Source organism: Anastrepha ludens, chromosome 6, assembly GCF_028408465.1.
Source record: "Anastrepha ludens isolate Willacy chromosome 6, idAnaLude1.1, whole genome shotgun sequence".
Taxonomy (NCBI): Eukaryota; Metazoa; Arthropoda; class Insecta; order Diptera; family Tephritidae; genus Anastrepha; species Anastrepha ludens.
Genome location: NC_071502.1, coordinates 29,338,449 through 29,361,591, shown reverse-complemented (window position 1 = coordinate 29,361,591; position 23,143 = coordinate 29,338,449). Strand labels below are relative to the sequence as shown.

Sequence of the window (23,143 nt, the reverse complement as noted above, 5' to 3'; positions counted from 1 at the left end):
TATACTTCATTCAATTTAATAATTTAGATAGATGGCAACTCTATTCAAAAATGTGCTAAGGTGAAAGCGTTCTGAAATATGTTTTGTTTGATACTAATATTGGAATAATTTAATTAACTAACATACTTGATACATTTTAATTAGTGAGATAAATGTCAACCCTATTCGAAAACATTCCTGAATTTCTGTGCTTTTAATATCCATGTCTTAATATTTTAATTAATTTACATATTTCATTCATTTTAACTAGTGAGATAGACGGCAACCCTTTTCAAAAATATTGGTCAGTTTCTGTGATCTTCATAACCATATTTCAATATTTTATTTAACTCACATATTTCATTCAATTTAGTTATTTCTGTGATTTTCATACCCATATTTAAATATTTTGATTAACTCACATATTTCATTCAATTTAATAATTTAGCTAGATGGTAATCCTATTCAAAAATATGCCATGGAGAAAATTTTCTCAAAAGTATTTTGAAATATTTTTTGTTTGATACTAGTGTTTCATTCAGTTCAAGTACACAAATAGATGGCAACCCTACTTAAAATATTAAATAAAATAATATAGTTTTGTAATTTTAATATCCTTGTCTTAATATTCTAATTAATTTACATATTTCATTAAATCTAATTATTTTGGTAGAGATTTTGGAGATGGTAACCCTATTAAAAACATGTCTCTATTAAAGCCTCTTCATTCAGCTCTCATTTAATACTAAAATTGTTGTATACTTTGTCTACTCCTTAGGAAAGTGCACATTTTAGTTCTTTCGGGATCACACTTTGGGCTACATCTCTGGAACTGGTTGAGATATCAGAACAAAGTACGAATACAGTTAGTGATGTGTTCCCTAAATAAATATATAAAAAGTAAGTGTTCATTAAATTTAAGCGGCCAATTCGGTGCTCTCAAAGGAGAATGTGTTTACTCTGGCCCAGAGTAATCCAGGAACACTGACCAGCCAGCAATTTGATTAATTCAAAATTTCGTGCTATAGCCTGATGAAGATTTTATAACATATTTTGGTTTAAATGGTACAATTTACTCAATAATTAAACCGCTTCTTGGTTTGACCCATTTAAACAATAATTAATGAAAAATTATCATCTGTTTCGTTAACGCTTATTGGCGTGCCGGGCAGTTCGTGTTGCATGTCGAAATTTGTCGAAAGAAAAATTATATTTTCTGAAAAGATAAAGTTCTAGCGCCGGAAGAGACAGTTTAGAGTTGATTTCGGAGTGCAGTTCTCTTTCGCACTTTCGTTGGGTCAACGGCTATTAGGTTAGGTTATACTCGATGGTCGAAGCCACGCAGAGACCATTTTGGTCAGCGATACCAGATTAGAGTCCTATATAGAGAAAATATGCATGTTTAGGAGTTGCTCAAGCTTCAGTGCAGGGACAGATTCTAGCTTTTCAAAGCTGAGAGCATCCAGGTAGCATAGTCTAGTTTTCGAGAGAGCCGGACAGTAGCATAGAAGATGCCTCAGGAGTTCTCTTGTACCATATAGTCTGAATTGACTGTGGCATTCCCAGTAATAGAGCTATATGCGAAGGTTTTAGAGGTAAGCTGTTTGGTTGTTTGTTGCCTCACAGCTGAGCTTGCAGCCCGATTTTCTGCATAGAGATCAATCGGTGTTAGGTTGAGAATAACCTCGAGCGCTGGCGTTGGAGTTGATTTCATGGCTCCCGTAATACAAAGCGGGAAGAGTCGTTGAACTTTACGGCTATGACTGCTCTTTTTTTCTGAGCCAAAGTTAAAAGTATTGTCTTGGACTATCTTTGGTTTCAGCAGAATGATGCGGTCTGCCAAACCGTTCACCAACTAAGCTGTCTCACATTACCTAAGCATTTTAGTTATGTTCTTGTCAACTTAGCGATACTAATTTGATGCTTTGGGAATTTACCCCGTTAGTCTTTCTTAGTGGTATGCGATGCTCAACCTTAAGGCGAATACTATTCGAGCCCTTCGTGGGTAGCGCCAGTAACCATAGTAGCCACGCTCCCTATTCCTTGAATGCTTGCTCTTTAGAGAGAAAATAGATTTTGGTCACAAAATTTGGTTCACCCTTTATACGTATGTATGTATGTGTATTGAATGATTGGCACAATAAAGTGATATGGGTAACAGTTTACTAATTTACACACATGCATACCTCTGTATACATACATACATATTTCTATACATTCACACATTGAGCGAATAAAAATATGTGGCCGTAAAATGTAAAGCAATGCAAAATGGCCAAAGAAATGCAAATTAGAAAGCAAAAATAAAATACAAAACTATTCAAAAATTAAAACGTTTGCATGCCTGAATCTTTGATTCTATTTGTTTTTGTGCGTGGGGCCAAAGACCTCAAATAATAGACAAGACAAAGTGTGACGGCTTTTCGGCATTTTTTTCTGAAGAATTCGTTTGTTTTTTTTCAAATATTTTTTCCATGTAGCGCTTTCATTTGTGCTTGTGCGTGCTCTAATGTTTTACGGTCTTCTGCAGGATAGCGCAGCATTGAGCGCATGCGTTTGATTTCCCTCCCCTGTCGCGCGGTTTGGCGTTTCGCAGCAGGTAGATATGAATGTAGATTGAACTGGGAATTCACACAATGTTGACTTGACATGATACCTAGTTAGTGTTGTTGTTGTTGTTGCTATTTGCCGAAGAAATCACGGTGCGTACATCATTCATGTCACTCGCTAATGGCTGCTGTCGGCCTGCCGGCTCTGGCGGCTTAGCCTGATTTTTGATAATGATTTCATTGCGAGAAAATTAAAATGTCAAATAAAAATTGCCACTAAACGCTGGCGAATGGTATTTTGTTTAGACGTGACTTACGCCAAATTTTCGCTTCATTTGCTGTCACTTTTAAGCGCGTGTGAGTCAGCGGGCGAACCGAAAAGTCAAGCCTTAAAAGCGACACAGTTAATTGGCAATTAAGTATTTTTTAGATGTTTCTAGACGGAGGCTGGCAAAATTAAAAAAAAAAAAATCATGTAGTTATGCTAAAATTTGCATAAATAATGGCATAATTTTTTTGTTTTTAGGTTTTGGCGAAATATGAATCATTTTCACGTATAAAGGTGATCGGGCTAATTCTCTTGCATTACATTGACGCGCCCTTCAAATCGCCTTACTATAGGGCAGAAATGACGGAGTTATAGGCGCTGTTTGCTAATTCCAAAAGGCCTCGCAATGTCTTTCTTTATTTCTTCTATAGTCTTGGGTACTCCACGCGATTAAATTTCCAAAGTCGTAGCTGTGTCTACCGGTCATTGGACAAACGGCACAAGCGCAGAAAAGCTGGGTTTACATTCAATCCCCATTGCAAAAGATGTAGGGACCTTTTCGAGAAGAAGACTGCTTAACACTTTCTCTGTGAATGTCCAGGTTTGGTAGCTGGGCGATTAAGGTTACTGGGTGCTCTTTTTATCGACAGCCTGGTGCAGTGCTCCAACCTAAATCTCATCAATCTTCTGCATGGCTGGCATATTTCATTATGGCCCGTTGGAGGTCTCCTAATGGTGTCAAAACGACGTTTTAGAGCTACTTAGGCAGTGCCAGACTGGTGCTTCAACCATTTCATCTACCTGCCTTTCTTATATAAAATTCACTGGAAAATCAGCCACAGAGCGTTCAACCTTGAATATACAGCTAAATGTTGTGGTTATCGCTTGAAAAAAAAAAGATGATACATAGCAATGCCATGACACCTATTTTTATGTTAGGGCATAGAAAGGGTGCCTTAGATGAGAGTGCGTGGCACCGCCTACAGGTGAGAATTTGTTTGTCTTTTTTTAACTAAAAAATCAGGAGTGAACGTCCACTACCTGATTTGGGAATATGGGAAAAGAAAATAGCCATTGCGTGACGCTCTAGAATAGCCCTGTGGCATGAAACCTTGCTTCAAAGCATTAGAACCTTACTTTTTCTGCTAGATAAGTGTAATAAGTTTTAGAAAGCGCACCGATATTGTCATTACCACGCGGCTACTTTAGGATATACACCCGTGATCCCAATAATGGGAGTGCGACATATTGCAAAGTTTTGACTTTTTTTATTTAATTATTCTTTATTTTTATAAAAGCTTAGTTCAAAGCCATATAAGTCGAAATTTAAAGCTTTATGCAAAATATAAAAAAAAAAAAACAAAATAAAAAATTTTTTCCATCAAAATTTCATACTTTGGTAACATTTTTTTGAAAAAATCTGAGTATGTAATTTTATAGTCCATTGAATTTTATTGTAATATAATAAAAAAGATCAAAAACTATTCATCACTTGGTTTTTGTGAAATTATAGTTCAAAACCATATGAATCCAAGTTTCAAAATTTGTACAAATTGAAAAAAAAAATTTCATCAAAATGTTTTACTTTTTAAACAAAGTAAAAAAAAGTCTGACTATGCAGTTTTGTTGTTTATTGAATTTTTTTTTTGTAATATAGTGAAATAAAAAAGGAAAACAATATCATACAATTTTCAAACTTTTTATATTAAATTTAAAAAAAATTCTACTTTTTATCAAAATTTCATACTTTTTAAACCGAATTTTATTGTAACAAAGTGTAATACAAAAAACAATTAAAACATTTTCATCAAAGTTTCATACATTTAAAAAACATAATTTTTTTTCTGAGTATGCAGTTTTGTAGTCTATTGAATTTTTTTGTAATAAAGTGTAATACAAAAAAAAAAAAATGAAAAAATTTTCATCAAAATTTCATACATTTAAAAAAAAAAAATTTTCTTTCTGAGTATGCAGTTTTGTAGTCTAAAAAATTTTATTGTAATAAAGTGTAATACAAAAAAAAAAGTTAAAAAATTTTCATCAAAATTTCATACTTTTCAAACTGAATTTTTAAAAAATTCTGAGAGTGCAGTTTTATAGTCTATTGAATTCTGTTGTAATAAAGTGCCAGTGTAAAGTGGCTGATTCGTGTTGAGTTTTTTGATATGGAGAAAATGTACAAGACCGCCAGCAAAAAAATTTTGAAAAATAAACGCGATTTTTCAGCCACTTTAGGCTGTTACTTTATTGAACTAAATTTAATGGATTATGAAACTACCTACCTAGAAGTTTTTTAAGAACTTCAAAAATAAAGTTAGACTTTTTTTTTGAAAATTTGTTGAAACTTTAAGAATTTTATACAAAGTTTGAATTTTAAGACATATATATACATATATACATATGCTTTAATTAAATACAAAAATATAAAAAAATTAAATGGAAAATAAAAAAAAATTAAATAAAAAATAAATATGTGGTCCCAAATTGCCAATATGTGGTGCTGTCATTATTAAGAACTTAGTTGTGTGTAGAAGGTGGAAAAAATAATAATAAAAAATCAAAAAATATTTTTGAGTGATGGAAATCTTTATTTTGAACTTACGCACTCCTTTATTTGCCTCTTCATATACTGTAACTGTCTAATTCACAAGTCTCAAATAGTGATTGACGTAAGACGCCATTTGCAAAAATTGTAAATTTTCCGGCAAATACAATAATTTTGGTTAAAGTTTTATACTGGAAAATATTTGATTCTAACTAAAAAAAATTATTAAACGTTAAACGTTAAAGTTGCCCTATAAAATTTGTATTTACAAAATTCGAACTGATAATCTAAAGGTGAATTAGCATTCCCACATTAATTTATTTTTGCAACAATCCTCATTATTTTCGCAGTAAAAATTTAAAAATTTTAATCTCCAGCAAACGTAATTTGTTGGTAAAAACGGTGAAGTATGTGAGTAGTTGAATAAATTTTTCATATCGATGGTTCATGCCAAGGAAATCAGTAGAAAATACTGCACAAAAAAGAAACTCAGCAGTGATCAGGGAGATTAGGTGCTGCCACAGCCGCCAAATAAAAGCCATGAAAATAGTATCAAAAACTCTGTTAGCTTTTAATTTCCAAGTGCCAGCTTTGATGGCCAAAACAATATAGATATTGAGTAGAAAATGAATGGTATTTTATTCGTAAACCTTACAAGTTAAAAGTCCTTGGCAATACTATCTCACGTACTTTGTTTTGTATCGGGAGCCAATTTAACGGCCAACAATGACATAATGCGGCAAAAAGTCACGCACCGCAAACTGCACCTTCTCTTACCCAATCGGGCGGATTTAATGAGGAAAAATTTATTGAAATTGCAGATGTTGATCATGCATTACAATCTCGCCAGGTAGTTTTCTATTACCTATTTTATCTGCATTCGACCTCTCTCTGTAGCCGAGTATTGTACATACAAGAGTGGCTGGTATTCTTGTGGACTCTTCTCTAAACTGTTTAGCAAATAAAAATAATAAAAATTTGCTCTAGCTGCCTATGTGCGCTAGAACTGATTAAGTGGATCGAGTACCCACACCATTTATTATTATTAATAGACGATTCGCACTGTGTCCTGAGTACTTATTTCTGTGAGCTTAGCTTCTTCAATAAGTTTTAGTATTTTTCTTATTTTATTGTATTTTATTTCCTCCTCTGGTAAGATGTGTTTGCCCATGTGTTTGTGCCACTTATGTATCAGAGCTGGGCCCGATGCTGGGACATGTTTGATGGTTTCGCCTTCTGTTATCTAAATTTAGTTCAATTTTAGTTTTAAAAATAATTTAAATATTAATTTGTATACAATTTTTATTTTTAATTAACTTAAATTTTTATGTTTATTTAATTTTGTATTTAAATTCTATTTTTAAATAAATTAAATGTTTATTTTTATCTAAATTTTTATTTATTTTTTATTTTTGATTTATTTAAATTTTTATGTTTATTTCATTTTGTTATTAAATTTTATTTTTAAATAATTCAAATGTTTATTTTTATCTAAATTTTTATTTATTTTTTATTTTTAATTATTTTAAATGTTTATTTTTATCTGACTTTGCATTTAAATTTTATTTTTAAATAATTTAAATTTTTATTTTTATCTAATTTTTTATTTATTTTTTATTTTTAATTATTTTAAATGTTTATTTTTTTCTGACTTTGCATTTAAATTTTATTTTTAAATAATTTAAATTTTTATTTTTATCTAATTTTTTATTTATTTTTTATTTAAAATTTTTTTAAATGTTTATTTTTATCTAAATTTTTACTTAATTTGATGTTTTATTGAAGATTTATTTAATTGGTTTTTTTTTTAATTTTTAATTTTAGTTATGGAAATTAAACTTAACTTTAAATTTAAACTTTGGTTAAATCTAAATTTAAATAAAATTTAAATAATTCTAAAATTTAGATTAAAACCAACATTACATTAAAGATTAAACCAAAATTGAAATTTAAAGTTTAGCACTTATTTTTATTATTATACTAATTTATATACAATATTAATTTGGTTTAATTTTAATTGAGAAATAATTTAAATTTAAATTAGAAATTTTAATTGAAGTTTAATGTTTATTTATAATGATTTTTATTGGTTGAGGGCATGAATATACGTCTTCTTCTTTATGCCAAGGATATTGTTCTCATGGCGGATAACCCTAAAGTCATGCAATCCATGATTAATCAGCTGGGGGAATACTGCGCTGAATGGAATATGGAAGTAAACCCAAATAAATCGGATATGATGGTCTTTAGAAGAGATGGACGACTTTCCCAGGCTGAAAAATGGTGGTACCAAGGTGAAGGAATTAAATTGGTGGCTGAATATAAATGTCTTGGTGTCATTCTCACACCCAAAAATGCACTCGGCAGGCATTTAGAAGCCAGGAATACTTCAGCAAAAGCTAGTATTAATTGCCCATAGAACGATTTTTTAGCGAAGCCATTCATTTCATTAAAATCAAAATGGAATTTGTTCCAAGCGGTATGCAGATCGATACAAACCTGAGCAGCGCAAGTTTGGAGATATGCCTTATTCGATGAGGGAAATAAACTTCAACGTTACTTTATTAAAAGAATCCTCAAACTACCCGAGTTCACTCCAAATTATGCAATAACATTAGAAACTAATTTAGAAGATAGCCACATGTATTCTTTAGAACTACACATGAAGTATATTTGGAAAACTATTTATAAATACAATTGCAACAGACTCCCACACAAACTAACACAAAGCTTCTTAAGTAAAAATGTTTTTTGGCTTAAGCATCTGAACGACATGGGAATGGAGTTCGGTCTGAAGTTTGATGAAAAGATCACCGCTACAGACTGGCAAGATCGCTGTGTGCAACTTCTTACCAAAACGAAAATAAAAGATATCAACATGGCAAGACAAAAAGCACAGTCAAGCGCCACGCGAATTTATAAACATTTAAACTACTCAAAAGGGGAATCATATATTAAAGAAGATATGCGGCTAGCCGATATTACGACAATTTTCAAAGAAAGATGTGGTTTACTGAAGCTAAATGCAACTACGTATGGAAATGCTCAGAAAATATGAACCCTCTGCACTTTAAACGAGGAAGAAAATATGCAGCACTTCTTAGGAAGATGTCCGGTACTGAAGGAGATCAGAATAAAATACCTAAACGCAGCGAAGCTAAATGAAGCAGAAGTAATATATATACTCGTACCTAATGGCTTGGAAAGACTCTCTTGCTTTATATATTCAGCCTTACGCTTTAGAAATTTTCTTACTGCAGAGTTTAATTTTTGAGCTGTGACAGACAACATTGTTATTGCCACAAAGTTATTATTTCTGTCTTTATGTATTTATATATTTAAACGAATTATTGTAAAAATTATTGAAATGTAAGATGAAATATTTATAAGGAAATAAAGAGTTACTACTAATGATTTTTATTTATATTCTTATTGGAAATGTTTTTAGTTTTTGTACCTTTAATTCTCCTTTGAAATAAATGCTTAGAATTAATGCTAATTAATTTCATATTTTATTATAATTTTTTTGTTGTTTTTTATTTTATTTTCAGTTGAAAAAATTGAGTTTACAAATTTAGATTAAAGTAAAATTTTGTATTTTTTTAATTTTGTATTTGTTGGTGGTTTTAATTTAAATTTTTAAATTTAAATTTGTTTTATTTTAAAATTTTTTAATTTGCTTTAAATTTGTGTTAAAATTAAAATTTTTATTTAAATTCAATTTTACTTTTAATTTTAATTTTAATTTTAGTTCTAATATTAATTTTAGTGTGAAAAATTATTTTGGTTGTAATATTAATTTTATTTTTAGTATTAATTTATATACTAATTGATTTAATTTTAATTTGATATATGTTTTTAGTTTTAATTTTAAATTTAATTTTAATTTGAGTTTAATTCTAATTCTTGTTCTAATTTTATATTTAATTTTAAATTTAGTTTTGACCTTAATATTAATTTTAATTTTAATTTGAAAAAAAATTTAATATTTATATTAAATTTTAATTTTGGTTTAATTTTGAAATAGCTTTAATTATAACTGTTAATTTTTATTTTATTTATTCTAAAAATTTAGTTTTAGTTTCAAATTTAATTTTAATATTAATTTTATTTTTAGTATTCATTTATATACTAATTCTGGTTTAATTTTAATTTTATATATATTTTTAATTTGAAAACAACTTTAGCTTTTATATTTAATTTTTTTTTGGTTAAGTTTTAATTTTTGTTCTAATTTTATATTTAATTTTAAATTAAATTTTAATTTTAATTTGAAACAACTTTAATTTTTATACTTGAATTTAATTTTTGTTTAATTGTAGTTTTGAAATAATTTTAATTTGAACTATTAATTTTAATGTTAGTTATAATTTTATATTTAATTTCAGTTTTAAATTTAATTTGAATTTTGGTTTTGAATTTATTTTCAATTTTAACTTTAATTTTAATTTGAATTTAATTATAATTATATATTTAATTTTAATTTTATTTTTAAATTTAATTTTAATATTAATTTTAATTTTAGTTTTATAATATTTTTAATTAAATTTAATTCTTAATTTCACTTTTATATGAATTTGCATAAAAGCAGGTTTTTAGTTTAATACCAGCACATTTCTATACAAAACTCAAAGTTTTGATTTATAAAACCTACAATATATATATTTCATTTTCTGCTACTAGATTTTAATTAATTTTGACTCTAACATCATTTCGGATATCTTCATTCTCAAATGGGTACACTCCGTCAAAAGTATATTTTTGAGTATATTTAATTTTAGTATACAAGTTCCTTCAAGCTCATCTTCTATAATTTCCTCTACACGCACTCACGCCTACCAAAATACCAGCTAATATACACGTACATACATACATACACACATGCGTATCTAGGCAAGCCATGTGAAAAAACTTGTATGCTTGCTGCCTTCTGCCTTCCTCTGCATTTCCGTTCGGTTGTCAATTTAATTTACATTCGCTGAGGCGATTCTTTAATGTCAGATCTGGCCGTTGGCACGTTTTTAAATTTTAATTTGATATGTTTTTTTTTCGATTTCATGTAAGTGGTTGGCATTGACATGTTGAATATTTTATGGTATTTCGGTTATAATAATTTGATGCAGGTAAATTAAAGTCAAAATATTCAGATGATATACGAAAAAGATTGCAGCTGTTTTATTTTCAGAAATACGCTTTAAAATTGAATTTTTTGAAATTGAATATTTTTGTATTTTTAGTAGTTCACTTCTGCTCAGGGGAACAGAGAGTTGTTCTTTGCGAGGTAAGAAGCGGGTGTTTGTGTGCGCGCTGCTTATGATAATTTGCGCTGGTTTTGGGTGTTTACATGCATTTTGAAATGGAGGGAAATTAAGGAAATTAAGCTAATTTATTTATATATACATATTTTCGTCTACATTGCCAGGAATCTTATCAAGGAATACATTCTTCTAGTTGCAGCTTCAATTTTCTCGCAAGAATCGGCACCCGCATGCCAGACACAAACCCACTCAGATCATGTAATTACGTAATAAATACCAATAAAATAGAAGTATGCATTGGTTAGGATGGAAAAAAATACAACTAAAAACTTGCCTCTAACTGTGTCATCGCTGGCCATAATTTAAAGTGGGCGTGCACATGCCGATCTTCAATACACTTTGGTGTAAATTCTACTGACAGCAGCTCACACGTTCGCTGCGAATTGGTATCTAATTGAACGATTGCACACAATTGAATTACACAAATGCTCAAGTGCTCACCGCGCCGCATGAATATGAATATGTGTGTGTGTGCATGTATAGCTGCTGCTCTTGCTCTGTGGTATGCTAGCAAGCGAAAGACTTAAGCGACGAACCCGGCACTGCTAATGTGCGCTAATGCTGTGTGTACCCCCCTGTCTGCGCACATAAAACCCAGCCGAAGCTGCTTCTGCTTCTACAACAGTTGTGAATGTCCGCTAATTTATTGCTAATACTTTATTAATTTTTTTATTTGCCCGCCACCGCTTTGCTTTGCTTTTGTAACTTGCAATTGCGATTTGCGGTTTACTCTGTGCAATGAACACACACACAAAGTATACATAAAAGTATAAATATTTGCTTTAAGTATCGAAGTAAAAATAGCGCAAAAGTAGACGTTTTGTTCATCGTATAAGAATTTTTAATTAACAAGCGTAAATCAATAAACTTTTGTTTTATTTCGTCCCCCCATTTTTTTCGCATAAAGTCAAGGTCGTCTTGTTGACCGCTGCGCGCTACTCACTACTCACTTTGGCATAAGTGCGCTTTTAACAGTGCCCTTAACGAGCGAATGAAATAAAAAGTGAAATAAGTAGCGTGTGGGAATAAGAAATATGAAAAACATTTATATACATATATAGTACGCTTTTTTCACTTATTTCACATTTAACTTTTTATGGAAGCATAATAACAACAACATCATTGCATTATAGCTGTAATTAAGCTGTGGTTAGCTTTTACTTATAAGCTAACGTTTCATGCTTCTATCGCGCGTCTTTCTTCTCCTTCTCCTTCTCCTTCATATAAACAAATGCAAAGCACATCCACATGCGGACTGGGTTTTTAGGTGACACACAATTGCCGATTTGATAGGAATTTTTAAATCAGTTTCAATGAAGTGTGTCGATTGGAAATGGGTAGAACAAAACAGTGAGGATCGTTTTATATGTACGTTACAGTACATCGACATTTTTTATTAAGTTTAGGTTTTAAAGCTGAAATTTCAATTTGGAGAATTCGAAAACAAGGCCGAGAGATTTAATCACTTTGTTTGATTTATTTTAATTTAATAATAAATTGTACTTAATTAAGGGGTTAACCTTTACGAGTTATTCGACAACTAACAAAAGGAGCTCGGGCTCTACATGAATCGATAGCAAAACTTTAAATGCGTTTTTCTCAAAACTATGTTTTTTGAACTGAAAATCCGCTTGGTTGATTTTAATAAAATTGATACTGCTTTTGAAAAACACAAATAGACTCGTGCCTGATCGAAGGATTTTTTCTTTTTCAAAAATTTAAATTTTTTTTAACACTTAAATGTCGGTTTTTTTCTCGAAATATTGAAAATTTTTCTTGATGCCGCCATATTGTTAATTTTGAAAAAAACTTCGATCAGGCCCAAAATTATCTATTAATAAAAATATTTTCTCTTTTTCGATTGATTTTAGATTTATTATTAATCATTTTTTTTTAATTTTGCTAAAGTCAAGTCGGAACATGATGTATTAATGCTATGTTTTTATTTTTGTAAAATAAAGCAACTTACTAGCAAAAAAAAATGATTGAAAATCATCATTTTTTCGGGCTTTCTGACCCCTAACACCTTAATAAATTTGTTGCAAAATAAATTAAATGAATTAAATATATAAAATTTTTATTTAATTATATAAAATTTTTTATTTTTATTTTATTCTACTTAATAGTTTTTTTTTAGTTCATCTTAATATTACTTTATTTTCCTTTTTTATAATTTTTGTTTTATCAAATTGAATTAAATTAAGTTTTATTTAATCTTACTTTAGTTTTTTATTACTGTAAACTTAATTTAATTTACTTTATTTGTATTCTGTTTTCGCAATTTTTTTATGTTATTTAAATTTAAAAATTTAATTTAATTTTAGTGTTGCTTTGTTTTTTGTAGTTTTCTTTTCACTTTATTTAATTAATTTTTTTATTTAATTTGATTTCATTTAATTTTAGTTTATTTTATTGAAGTGAAATAAAATACTTATTTTATTTATTTAATTTAATTTTAGTGTTGTTTTGTTTTTTGTAGTTTTTTTTCACTTTATTTAATTAAATTTTATTTCATTCAATTTTAGTTCACTTTTAATTTTATTTTTTATTAATTAATTAGTTGATTTATTTAAATTAATTTGCTGTTGTTTTATTGTTTGTTTTCACTTTATTTAATTAAATTTTTTATTTAATTTTATTACATTTAACTTTAGTTTACTTTATTGAAGTAAAACAAAGCATTTAATTTTTTATTTATTTTTATTTTAAATTACGTTTTTTTGTTTTATTTAATGTAGTTTTGGGGTAAATACTGTTATTTATTTTTGTTTTTTTCTTTTTTTTTGCTGGGTGAGGTAGGGTTCAAAATGCCTTCGCACTTACAGCAACCGTCGTCTACTGCGTCGAGTGGTGTGACCACTAAAACGATCCTACCTCCTCTTCTGGGGAAACTCCCTTCCCGGAACTACTTTATGCATTATTGCGGGAGGACCCAGAACGACGTCCATGAAATGGACCAAATGGGTTCACCGTACCTGTAGCCAGCTTTATATTGTAGTGATGGATTTGCTTTAATTAGTATATTTTAATTTTATAGCCAAACAGAATTGCTTGATTTTGTATTTGTTTTGCAGAAACCAACAAAACTCCTTTTGAATTTGCGACGTGCAAATCGTAATTGGTTTCTGCCCTTGCTAATGAACATAGAAGTGGTGAGTTTAGTTTAAATTTAAGGGCAGAGGCTACTAAAATTTTATTTGTATTATTTTGTGACAATTTTTAGTTGACTTTGAATTATTTTGTTGTTTTTATTTGAGTTTGTATAACTTTATCCCGAATTTGTTATGGGAATTTAATTATTATAATAATTTGATTTTGTTTCTAGGATGCTTTTTACTTAATTTATTATTTTATTTGAAATTTTATTTTTATTTTTTCTCTTGTTGTAATTTGAAAGAATTTTAAAATTTTATTATATTTTATTTTTTAGCATGTTTTTTATTTAATTTAATATTTTATTTAAAATTGAATTTTTTCGTTTGCTTTCACTTAAGTTTAAGCCCTTTTATATCGTTTTTTTGTATATCGTTTTTTTGTTTTTAATTATTAAATTATTTTATTTTAGTCCTTATGATGTTTTTTATGTAATTTAACATTTTATTTGGAATTTCGATTTTTATTTTTATTTTTTATTTAGATTTTATTTTGGTTTGCGCCCCTCCATTTCGATTTTATGATGAAAAATTAATTATTATACTATATTATTTTAAGCTATTTTGGTTGGATGCCTTTTATTTAATTTGATATTTTACTTAAAATTGAGATTTATTGTTTTTGCTTTTATTTGGGTTTGTGTGACTTTAGCGCGATTTATTTATGAAAAATTAATTATTATTTTATTATATTTTATTTTTAGGAATTTTTTTTATTCAATAATATTATATTCTATGAGTTAAATTATTTATTTTTTATTTTGCTTTTATTTGGTTTTTTTGCCATTTTATAATTAAAAATTAATTATTAAATATTTTATATTATTTCTTATGGTGCTTTTTAGGCAATTTAACATTTTATTTGAAACAAAATTTTAGTTTTTTTGTTGCTATTTAAATTTGCGTCACTTTATATAATTTTTTGAAGAAGAAGTAGTTATCAAATTATTTTATTTTATTTTTAAAGATGGTTTTTACTTAATTTAGTATTTAATTTGAAAATTAATTTTAATTTTTTCATTTTTTTGCATGATTTTAAGTCGATTTCGCCGTGAAAAAGTTGAATATACTTTATGTTTTCTGCATGCCTTTTATTTAATTTAATGTTTTAAGTTTGTTCTACTTTAGATCGTTTTTGTTATGAAAAATTAGTTATTAAATTATTTTATTTTATTTTATTTTATTTCTTTTGATGTTTTTTATGTAATTTTATACTTTTTATTTGAAATTTCGATTTTTATTTTTGAATTAGATTTTATTTGAATGTGCGCCCCTCCCTCTCGATTTCATGATGAAAAATTAATTATTTTAAGTTAGTTTGTTTGGATGCCTTTTATTTAATTTGATGTTTTACTTAAAATTGAGTTTTATTTCTTTCCTTTTATATAAGTTTGTGTGATTTTACTACGATTTTGCTATGAATAATTAGTTATTATTTTATTATATTTTATTTTTAGGAATTTTTTTATTTATTTGGGTATTTTAGTTAAAATTACTTATTTTTTATTTTGCTTTTATTTGGTTTTTTGCCATTTTATATTTAAAAATTAATTATTAAATATTTTATACTATTTCTTATGATGCTTTTTAGGCAATCTAATATTTTATTTAAAATGAAATTTAATTTTTTTTTGCTTTTATTTGAGTTTGTGCCACTTTACATCGTTTTCGTTAAGAAAAATTAATTATTAAATATAATTGATTTTATTCTATTTGTTACGATGCATTTTATTCATTATAATATTTTATTTAAAATTAAATTTTATTGCTTTTGCTTTTATTTAAGTTTATGTGAGTTTAGCGCGATTTGGTTATGAAAACTTATATATTATTTATATTATTTTATATTATTTTTTAAGTTCCATTTTATTTATTCTAATATTTTATATAAAATTGATTTTGTTCATCTCATTTCATTATAAGAAATTAATGCATGTCGCCACTAATCTATCGCTAAAGAGTAGAAATACACCCTGCCACAAAACGATGTCACCTCAATATTTTGAACAGTTTTGAATATTTTTCTTCTCTCCTGCATTTGTTACATGGAGGAAATGCGCAGCACCGTCAAGAACAGAAATTATAAAATATTAACGGGATTATTCAGCAGCTTCAAACTTGCGTTTTGTTTCACTAGAATCTTCAAAGCTAACAAACTTTATACCAAAAATATTTCTAAAAATTCTAATAAAAACCAGGGAATTCTGATGCAAAGTTTGAGAAATTTTTTAAATTTTTCTAGAAGATTTGAAAACTGAATTTATTTACAATACTTTTATTAAGCAATGAGCTATATACAAAAATAATGAATACTCAACCAAAAAAAAAAATGTCTAAATTGTCAAAATAGCGCAAAATATTGCTTTTATAGATATTTTTGCGTGATGTACCTCACCATTTTACTTTAAATTTTGTAACATTTTGAAAATAAAGTAAACAGTAGGTATTTATATCTTCTAAACTTACTTTGTGCTTGTCGCTGCTTTCGTGCGCTTACAACGCTTAGACTGGCCGTTTTAGTAGTAACTAGCGGTTTTGTGACGGTTCTCACAGCGCGTATGCGATTTTGCTGTTTTCCGAAATAAAAATATTTGAGTGCACTTTTGCTATACAGCTGCCGTTAAAGTTTTAAGGTAACTTTTGTAAAATATCGAGTTCAAATTTTCCACTTAGCCAATTTCAAATACTTATTAACTTTGTTCGAAATACCAAAAGCCAAAAGCCAAAAAAAATGACGTACACATGCAAACTTTGCGCTTTGTGCTTTGTTTGCGTCTTAAATACGTAATCTCACGCCCACTGTTTGCACAGACTTGCAGTCTAATTTTATTATTGTTACTACTTTGTGTGCCTAAATTGCGGCTTTCGTTGGTTGTGAAATTTTCTCTTGTACACTATGGGTTTTTACGTCCAGTCATGCATTGGCCAGCTACAGTATTTCTTTATTTATTTTTTTTTTTTTTGCTTGTATTTTTTTTTCTTTTGTTATTTTGCGAAAATCACAGACACTTACTTTTCCACAAATGCTGCTGCAGTTTGTTTTTGTAACGTTTCTATGAGTTTTCGTCGATGTTGCAATTTGTGACAGCTGCAAAATTTGTTTTACATTTTTTTTGTTGCATTAACAAATAATTTCATTTATTTACGCTTTTGACAATTTGCGTTAACATACACCGTTGCAATCGCGTCTGCAACAACAAATACCACAACAATTGTTTTAATTATTTTTTATTGGAATTTTTGCGTATTTGCATTTGAACGGTGTTCTTTTGTTAATATGTTTTTTTTGGATTTGTTTTTGCTCAGTTGTCACCCACTGTTAGTATTTGAACTTTTATCGTCTACAGGCGGGGGTCTACAGCGTAAACTGCATTATTAGTTGAAGTCGTTTGGATTTTGATCTTGTTGTTGCTTGTGAGGAGCGCGCGCAACCGCTCGCCAACAGCTATCAAAATTAACTAACAAAGTAACGGTGCGTCCGTGCGCAAGACACCACTTACACAAATCCGGGCTCGCCAATAAGCGAGCGAACAATCAAAGCGGCTGTGGTGAATTCGCAGGCACACGGATTTGTGGTGTACTGTTTGTTGTAGAGTAGCATTGAAGGTTGGTGGAGGCTGCTGTAGAGCGCGAGTAGTGCGCGAATGAGAGAGTGGGTACAAATTCAAGCTGCCGTTAATTGCGCTGGGAGTATGCTGCGCGATTGTGATAGAATAATTTGGCATTTATTTCATACCAAGAATATCAAAACTTGCGAGTAGCTTACCAAATGCTACTCAGTATGCGCCGTTTCCCCCTACCAGCTGATCGCAGCACGTTCAATGATGCTGAGTGAGCTTTGTGAGAGCGCGCAAGTTCTTATGCTTCAGCAGAGGTGTGTAACAAAGCTTCAAACGCAAGCAAAGTAGTGCTCATAATATGTTTTTTTTTTTTTTTGTTTTTAATTAAAATTTTCTATTATTGTAGCGCGCTTTGTGTTGCTGCTCTGCGCACCAATTATTCCAACCTCAGCCTACGAATTATATGCACTGCTCTATACTCACTCTTTCTCTCTCTCCCTCTTTATATTTAGTTTATGAGCTTTTGCCGCTCTGCTGTGTTCGTGCCTTAAGTCTTTGGTTGTTGTAATTTGCATTTTTCTACTGTGCTCATATTGTTGCGCACCACTTCGTGCCTGTCTCGCGTGCCGTTTGGTACATCTGTGCACGTTTATTGCTCAACTATGTAAACAAACATAACAACAATAAGGGGCGCTAGCGTTGGATTTACTTCTTGATAATTTGTAAAGCGGAGCTTACTGACTTCTCATACCCGCATACATACATATGCATGTACGTGTCTGCCTGTCCACCTTAACAGTTTATTTTTAGCATATTTATTGCTAAGTAGTTTTGTTGTTGTTGCCACACTTGATGACGCACTTTCTTCGCATCAGCTTCTCGCTCATCTTCGCTTTGCCATTTATTCATTTTCTTCCATATCTGCATTGGCTTATTTGCGCTTTACCTTTTCGTTAGTGATCTCATCAAACATTTTTTCTTCAAGCTTTGATTTCAAATATTCTTTCCCAACAATTCAATGAGTTTTGATGCGTCGTCATTTGGTAATTCATTTAATTTGCTCAACTAATTTTGTGGTAATTTTTGCGTTCACGCCAATTGTGTGATTTTTCACGATCACTTGATTGTCGTTCTGTTCACCCTTAGCTGACTGTATTGTAGCTTTTTAGCTGTATTGTTGTACTTGTTGTGACGAAGCACGGAATCCCCCAACATTTTCGGACATTTGCCAATGGATGTATAGAAATTTCTTTGTGTAGGCGTCGAAAAAAAGATACATAAATTACCGTTGTCATGTTCGTGGCTCAAATGGTTCTATTCTTCCTTCTATTCAGCTGACCGTTGTTTTTTTTGCTTTCTTATTTTGCTTGACTTTACGGTCTGCTGCGCTTTTATGGTGTGGATAAATGATTTGAAATGTTTTTTGCTTTTTTTTTGAAAGCTTCTGTCTTTTATTGGCTTTCAATTCACAATCCAGCGCCGCTGTTGGCGTGCCCCGCTACACTGATTTACATATCAATACAAAATTTCCTATTCATTTTTTTTGTTTGTTTTTATTTGGCTAAGCTTTGCTAAAATTGCTTGTGAATTTTTTAAATAAATTGGTAAATTAATATATATTTTTGGTTATTACGATAGAAGTTTGTTGGGTGGTCCTTGTACGCAGTTGGTTATACACGCAAATTGTGGGGCCGAAATTACTTTCCACTGTTCCAGCCGTTGCCAAATATTTGTTATTGGCGACATAGATAAATATTAAATTCTAATTTTACGCATTTACTACATTAATTACATTAAAATATGCAAATTTTGATAAATATGTTTGTATGTACCGTTGAAATTGCGAGAGAAGGTCAAAAACAGCTTGTAATGAAGATTAAGGGGTGTGAAATTAAAAGTGAAAGAAGTGAAAAAGTTGTCTATTCCTATAGGCAAATCGTCTTTTACGCCTAATACACCACTCAGGGCCGTCATAAAGTGCATTTGTACATATTTTATATACACAAGGTGACGCAAAATTAACCTTCCGTTGTTGTTCAAGAAAGTAAGAAGAAGCTTAATTCCGTCGCCAGACAAAACAGGCTTCTACTTATATGGATTCCAGGACACTCCGGTGTTCAAGGAAACGAAATTGCCGATGAATTGGCCAACTGTGGATCAGCGGTTCCCCCACAAGGGCCAGAGCCAATAATCGGAATCAGTTCCGCAGGAATCATGAATTGGATCAGCGATTATGTAGACAATCTACATAAAAAGCGATGGTCCGGTATAGACAACTGCAGAACTGCAAAGTGTTTTGTGACAAGTCCGAACAGAAAACTGTCAATCTTTCTACTAAAACTTGGAAGGAAAGACGTTCCGTTAATGGTCGGTATCATTACACGACACAACCCATGGGGTCAGCAAATGACCACGATTGGAATCATTGAGGACCCAATGTGCCTGTCATGCTTGGAGGAGGCAGATGGCACTGAGCACTTTTTCTGTGAGTGTACTGCCTTTGCTAGAGCATGGCTACAAGTTTTGGGTTCCGATGTCGTGAGAATGAGTAATATTCGTTTTCTAAAACTGCAGGATATTAACAGATTTGCCAAAGAATCTGGAAAATTCTCCCAGGACTAACTATCTCTATCTCTGTTTTTATTCTTTCCTTTCTTTTACTTTGATACTGTTCTCCTTTCCTCTTTGACTATCTTCCCGCTTTCCAAAGCTTTAAATACATTGGGCTTTTTAGCCTGAGTGTTTTAGGAGCCACCAAATCTTCTAGTGCTCCTTAGCTCGACCTTTTCAAATTTCAATTCCAAGCTTCCGTTTAGCACCCGAGTCTAGCCAGACTGACCTTTCGACTTTGGTCACTCCACTTAATATATATCTACTATAGCTAACGACTTGAGCTTGCAGGTAGCTTTTTAAAATTTAATTTTCTACCGATTTACGAATATAGCCTTTTAAAAAAGGATCCTCGAACAGGACGAAGAAAGGCAATAACCGGTTGCCCAATCGAAGGTTTTAAAAGAGGTGTCCAACGGAGGGTTAATCCGCTATCACAAGATTTATAATTTTTGCAACTGACATCGTACGTCAGCCATATTCGACACATGCGAAGTAGACAGCTGCAGCATACAAACAGAGAAGCACGTTCCATTGCTTGCATATGTTCGGCGTGGGTACGAGTTGCTGGGTCCATTCGATCAGCCCAATTTTCGACTACTTACTGCTTCCTCATATCGAAATTAATAAGGACCGATGATGCCACTAAGGCTCTATGAACTTCGCGAGCAGATTTATTTATTTATTTTTCTCAAAGTAAATTTCCAAGATTTGTAAGCAACAAACAAAACAAAAAGAAAAACATGAGGAACGTTCTGACACTACCCGATCTACCAAATTTATTCAACAAGTGCAAGCGACCATCATTAACGACGACGAATCAAAATCAACGCGATGGAGCTAAATGTTTTTGAGGGTCTTATCCATCAAGTTCTCCATGAAGATGTCCTAAGTATAAATTCAGTGTTATGTGCAGAAGTCACTGTACGTCGAGGTAAATATGAGAACAGCGAGTAATCCGAACAGAACGCGCCTCAGATGCTATTGTTTTTTTCTTGACGAAAAAGACCAGCCGAATAAATAACAGGTGGCTATGTTTCAATACTACGGAGATTCCTGTTCTTAAATTTCCAAGATTTGTAAGCGGCTTTCAGGTGTTAAATGATTCATCATGCCTTGCCAAACCTTATCTTAAACTGCCAAACCAAAGTTATAGATATCGATAGTTCTCTTACAGCTAAAAAACACGTGAAATAATAAAGGGTAGTTAAATTTCAAGGGCCGATGTTGAATGTGAATCACACCTAAACGTCAATGACACCGTTGGACTTCTTTCTTTGGGGTTATTTGAAAGAAAAGGTGTACGTCGATAAGCCAGCAACAATTCAAGAGTTAAAGGATATGATAATTCGGCACATTAACGGCAAAGAACCTCAATTATGCCTCAGCGTCAACGAAAATTTAGACCATCGGATGGAGGTATGCCGCCGAGGCTAAACAGGGTTTGTTAACTTTTGTTAATCTAGGGTGATAATTTAAGTTACTTTAATTTCCTTCAAAAATATAGATTTCAAAAGATGCATACAAGATAATACCCGAAAAAGCAGTCGTATTGGAACTAATACCGATTTAATTCATTACCTTTTGATTTCAGCAGACATGTACACATCAAACTTAAGAAAAGAGTATCCTAAAGTACAAAAACCCTTGCTGCCAGAAGCAATTGCTTTACTTATCAATAAATAAAATTTTGTGTAATGGCAATCATTAGTATCATTACTCATTGTGAAATGAAATGAGTTTTGAAAAATATTATCAATATTAGGAACTGAATTAAAAAAGAAGAAGACTGTAAGACTACAAATTTTAAGAGTATACGTTTGTTAATTAGGCAAGATATAAACAAATGTCTAATTTTTAACTAATAAGGAAATTTTTTTAAGTAGCTTCATTTTCCACTTGACGTCATTAATTAAAGCTGAAAAAATGACCTGATTTAAACTAAAATTGTTTATGCTTAAAAATTGTTTATTAAATTGTTAATAACAATACTAAATGTTATTAGTTGACAAATTATATAAATGATTAAAAAAATATTTTACAAATAAGCAAAAATTTAAAAAAAAAAAAACAAAGTTAATGCGACTAAAAACAACAATACTAGGCATTTGTTAATTAAGGTTTGTTTAAACAATGCTATGCATACAAATTTATTAAATAAAATAAATATAGTCAATCTTGAGCAATAACTATGTGTATGGTTGATAAAATTTTAGGAATTTTGTGCGATAAACAACTTCGACAAATATAATGTTTATAAAAATTGTTAATAACATTACATTTGTTTGTTTATAATAATTAGTTTCATTCATAATCACTGTTAGACTAAAAAAATTTAAAATCCAACTGAATTCAATAATTAAATATTCATAATTCGAGCAAAACAGCTTTTGACCACTTATTTCTTTATAACAAATGTAATACATTTTTTAACAATGCAACCAATATCAAAATTTATTTGTGAATAATTGTTTTAAATATTTTAAGCTTCCTTAAGACAATAATATTATTTTACAAGAAAATATACTTGTATAAAGTGGAAAACAATTTTTTTTTCAATTTGAACATTAATTAAATTATTTAAAATTTTTTTTTTTCAAAAAACAAAAACGGTGGCATTATGCGCAATTTTATCAGCTTTAAGTTAAAAAAAAAAAAGTTAAAAAAGAAGAAAAATTGTGACCTCTATCCTCATTTGTCCACGGGCTCTTTTTTCGCCCCACTGTGCGGCGGCCACTTGGCCGAAATTTTATTCCATACGTAATTGAGCCATGCCAATATTATCATAATAAAGAGAAATGACAATAATTTTCTAAAAAAATTGTATTTTATTCAAAATCAACACCGGTCCTTGAAACTTAACCACCCTTTATAATAAAACGAATATTTTTTCTGTTTATTTTTTGCTTAAAGAAGTTTTTTTTTATTTTTCTAAAGGTGTATAGTATAATAGTATTTTCTGCTAATTATAAACGAAAAACAGTCGCCTACGAAAAATCAGTTGCCTTCAGAAAAGAGTACCACTCGTATTTTCATTCGAATTTTTGGTGACTTCATTGGTGAAGAAACTAAAGCCTAGCGATTTTGTTATTTTGATTTCGAGCGGCTTAAAGAAACTTTAGAACTCGGAAAGATATTCAGAAAAAAATACCGTCAAACAAA

At 30.1% G+C, this 23,143-nt stretch overlaps 1 protein-coding gene across 1 annotated transcript in view; it reads right to left on the bottom strand.

The window, feature by feature from the left end:
- LOC128865692 (uncharacterized) overlaps window positions 1-17,283 on the bottom strand; it is a 96,518-nt gene extending 79,235 nt beyond the window's left edge. The window contains exon 1 of the mRNA XM_054105959.1: window positions 16,278-17,283. The gene's annotated coding sequence lies outside the window, so the exon portion shown is untranslated. The remainder of the gene's footprint in view (window positions 1-16,277) is intronic.
- Window positions 17,284-23,143: the final 5,860 nt, after the last annotated feature.